Source organism: Microcaecilia unicolor, chromosome 9 (assembly GCF_901765095.1).
Source record: "Microcaecilia unicolor chromosome 9, aMicUni1.1, whole genome shotgun sequence".
NCBI classification, from domain to species: domain Eukaryota; kingdom Metazoa; phylum Chordata; class Amphibia; order Gymnophiona; family Siphonopidae; genus Microcaecilia; species Microcaecilia unicolor.
The window spans coordinates 181,170,178-181,174,870 of NC_044039.1; positions in this window are offsets into that span (position 1 = coordinate 181,170,178).

Here is a 4,693-nt window from a genome sequence, read left to right on the forward strand (position 1 = left end):
GGAGTGAGCCTTCAGCTGGATAGGTGGCACCTTCCCTGCGGCCACATAAGCTGCCGCAATGGCTTCCTTGACCCATCTTGCCACTGTAGGCTTAGCAGCCTGCAGACCCTTACGAGGACCTGCAAACAGGACAAACAGATGATCCGATTTCCGGAAATCATTGGTCACTTCCAAGTATCTGATGATGACTCGTCTCACATCCAGATATTTAAGAGCAGAGTACTCCTCTGGGTAGTCCTCCCTACGAAAGGAAGGGAGACATAGCTGCTGATTCACATGGAAGCGAGAAACAATCTTGGGCAGGAAGGAAGGCACTGTGCGAATAGTCACTCCTGCCTCAGTGAACTGTAGAAAAGGCTCTCGACATGAGAGCGCCTGGAGCTCGGAAACTCTTCTGGCTGAAGTGATAGCCACCAAAAAGACTGCTTTCAACGTCAGGTCTTTCAGAGATGCCCTTGACAAGGGTTCAAACGGCGGCTTCTGCAATGCTCTTAGCACCAGGTTGAGATTCCACGCAGGCACCACTGAGTGCAGAGGAGGGCGCAGGTGATTAACCCCCCTTGAGAAAGCGCACCACATCTGGCTGCGAAGCCAGGGAAGCACCCTTCAGGCGGCCCCTGAAGCAAGCCAGAGCCGCTACCTGGACCTTAAGGGAACTGAGCGACAGGCCTTTGTCCAGACCTTCTTGCAGGAACGCCAACACTGAAGAAATTGGAGCAGTGAAAGGAGAAAGAGAGCCTGCTTCACACCACGCTGCAAAGATACGCCAAACCCTGGCGTAAGCAGTAGAAGTAGAGCGCTTCCTCGCTCTCAGCATAGTGGCGATGACCTTGTCTGAGAAGCCCTTCTTCCTCAGACGCTGCCGCTCAATAGCCAGGCCGTAAGACCAAAGGGGGAGGGATCCTCCATCACCACGGGACCCTGATGTAACAGGCCCTGCTCCACTGGCAACCGCAGAGGATCGTCGACTGAGAGCCTGATCAAGTCCGCATACCAGGGACGCCTGGGCCAATCCGGACCCACCAGGATTATCCTGCCGGGATGCTTTGCCACCCGGTCTAGTACCCTGCCCAACATGGGCCAGGGCGGGAACACATAGAGAAGCTCTTGTGTCGGCCATTGTTGGAGAAGAGCATCTACTCCCAGGGATCGAGGGTCCCGTCCTCTGCTGAAGAAGCGCGGCACTTGGCAATTGGCCGATGACGCCATCAGATCTAGGCTCGGCTGGCCCCAGCGCTTCGTGATGTCCAAGAACGCCTGAGCAGATAGCTGCCACTCTCCGGGCTCCAAGGTATGGCGACTGAGAAAGTCCGCCTTGACATTCATGACTCCGGCAATGTGGGCCGCTGACAGCTGTTCCAGGTTCGCTTCCGCCCACTGGCATAGACTCATAGCTTCCTTGGCTAGAGGGGCGCTCTTGGTACCTCCCTGGCGGTTGACATAGGCCACAGCCGTGGCATTGTCCGACAGGACCCGTACAGGCTTCAACACCAGTACCGGGATGAACTCCAAAAGCGCCAACCGAATGGCTCTGAGTTCCAGGAGGTTGATAGACCACTTTGCCTCTGCAGGAGACCAGAGCCCCTGCGCTGTCCTTCCCAAGCAGTGGGCTCCCCAGCCCGATAACGAGGCGTCCGTCGTGACGACAATCCACTCTGGGGACACCAGAGGCATTCCCGCAGACAACTTGTCTGTCTGCATCCACCAGCTCAGCGCCTTGCGCACTGCTGGATCCAAGGGAAGACGCACCGCATAATCCTCCGACATCGGAGTCCAGCGCTGCAGCAGAGAGTGTTGTAGTGGTCTCATATGAGCCCTGGCCCAGGGCACTACTTCCATCGTGGCCGTCATAGAGCCCAACAGCTGCACATAGTCCCAAGCCCGAAGAGGAGAGGCTACTAGGAACTGGTCCACCTGAGCCTGAAGCTTGACAATCCGATTGTCTGGCAGGAACACTCTGCCCACTTGGGTGTCGAATCGAACTCCCAGATACTCCAGGGACTGAGTCGGGCGCAGCTGGCTCTTCTCCCAGTTGATGATCCATCCCAGGGAGCTCAAAAGAGCAACTACCCGGTCCACAGCTTTGCCGCACTCTGCATAAGAGGGGGCTCGGATCAACCAGTCGTCCAGATAAGGATGGACTTGTACTCCTTCCTTTCGCAGGAAGGCCGCTATGACCACCATTACCTTGGAAAAGGTCCGCGGAAGCAGTAGCCAACCCGAACGGGAGGGCTCTGAACTGGAAGTGTCGGCCCAGGACTGCAAAACGCAGAACGCGTTGATGAGGAGGCCAGATGGGAATATGCAGGTACGCTTCCTTGATGTCCAAGGATGCCAGGTACTCCCCTGCCTTCACTGCCGCTATAACAGAGCGGAGAGTCTCCATGCGAAAGTGCCGCACTTTCAAGGCCCGATTGACCCCTTTGAGGTCAAGGATAGGCCGGACAGAACCTCCTTTCTTTGGTACCACAAAGTAAATGGAGTAACGCCCCTTGCCAAGCTGACTTTCTGGCACCGGAACGACCGCACCCAGGCAGATCAGATTGTCCAAAGTCTGCTGCACTGCCACAGCTTTGACCGGAGACTTGCAGGGAGAGAGTACAAACCCGTCTCTTAAGGGTCGGCAGAACTCTAGCTTGTAGCCGTCTCTGATGACTTCCAGCACCCAAGCGTCTGAAGTTATTGTGGTCCACTCGCCCAGAAACGAGGACAGCCGTCCTCCAATCTGCACTGGGGCGTGGACCAATACCCCGTCATTGGGTACGAGACCCTGGGGGAGGACCGGAGGGAGCACCTCCGGGACGGCGGTCTCTGCGAAAGGAATGCTGCTTGGGGGAGAAATTCCTCTTAAAGGAAGAGGGGGCAGAAGCACCCGACCTGCCTGGGCGGTACCGACGGGCTTCCTGAAACCGTCCTCTGGAGGTACCGGGACGAGCACTAGCCCGAGCCCTGATCTCCGGTAACTTCTTGCCCTTAGACGTACCGAGATCAGTCACGATTTTGTCCAGCTCGACCCCAAAGAGCAGCTTGCCTTTAAAAGGCAATCTAGCCAGGCGGGATTTTGAGGCGTGGTCAGCAGACCAATGTTTCAGCCAAAGCCACCGCCGCGCAGAGACAGTCTGAGCCATGCCTTTAGCTGAGGCTCTCAAGACATCATACAGCAAGTCTGCCAAATAGGCTAAGCCCGATTCCAGGGCTGGCCAATCATTCCTCAAGGAATGATCCGAGGGGGAAGCCTGCTGCACCATAGTCAGGCACGCCCTGGCCACATAGGAGCCGCAAACTGAGGCCTGCAAACTTAAAGCAGCCGCCTCAAAGGACGACCTTAAGGCCGCCTCCAATCTCCTGTCTTGGGCGTCCTTTAGGGCCGTGCCACCTTCCACCGGCAATGCCGTTTTCTTAGTCACCGCAGTGATTAAAGAATCCACGGTAGGCCACAGATAGGCCTCACGTTCACTCACAGCCAAAGGATAGAGGCGGGACATAGCCCTAGCCACTTTAAGGCTCGCTTCTGGGACATCCCATTGAGCCGAAATTAAGGTGTGCATGGCATCATGCACGTGGAAGGTTCTAGGCGGGCGCTTCGTCCCCAGCATAATGGCAGAGCCAACAGGGGCTGAGGGAGAGACGTCCTCCGGAGAGGATATCTTCAAAGTGTCCATGGCCTGTAACAACAGGTTGGGCAAATCCTCCGGGCGAAAAAGCCGCGCTGCAGAGGGGTCATCCGCTCCATCCGAGCGGGGGTCCGTCTCCTCCAAGGAATCCGCAAAGGACCGTTGGGAGACCTCAGACACGCTGCCCTCATCTACATCGGAGGAGACAAATTCCTCCAAGGCCTGGGAATCAACCCGAGGGCGTTTACCTCTGGGAACCTCAACCTCTTTACCAGAGGAGGGAGCGGGGGCAGCGTTGTGCATGAGGAAGGCCCGATGCAGCAGCAAAACAAACTCGGGGGAGAAGCCCCCCAGACTGTGCACTTCCGCAGCCTGGGCAACAGCCCTAGGCGCGCTCTCAACCGGCGCTCGCAACAGCGGGGGAGAGACATGCTGCGCATCCAAAATGGCGTCCGGCGCGAAACTTCGCGAAGGAGCCGCGCGGGAAGAACGGCTCTTAACTTTAGCCGCTTCTGTGCCGTCGCCCAAATTAAGGGCGTTCATGGCATTAATGTCTCCAACCTCAAGGGCGGCCCAAGAAGAAGCCGTCCGAGCCGCGTGGCCGGCCAAGATGGCGGAGGCGAGGAGCGGGGGATGGGCGTTTATGGCGGGAAAAACCGCCACGCCGGAGGAGGGACCGGGACATGCATCGGTCGCGAAACTGTCACCCACCAAGGGCGAATCCGGCTTGAAGACCCCCGCATCCCCTCTAGAAGCGCTCGAGCGACCCGGGGAGCGACCCTTTGCGCCCTCGCCCTCCGACGCCATGTGCCACGAGGAGAAGAATCGGGGAACCCCCGCCCGCTATAAAAAGGTAAAATTACCTGCTGTCCGCTCCGAGTTGTAACGACCTGGTGTCTCAGTGAGTAGCTGCAATAGACGCTTAAATAAACGTCGAAATAAACGCCTTTAAGGCCGTTCAAAAATTTTTTTTTTTTTTTTTTTTTAACGGAGCCAGCGGGAGGGGGGAGAAAAGGAGGGACCTGGCACCACCAGGTTTGCACTTGCTCAAAAGAGCCCTCAACCCCAGGCACTCAACA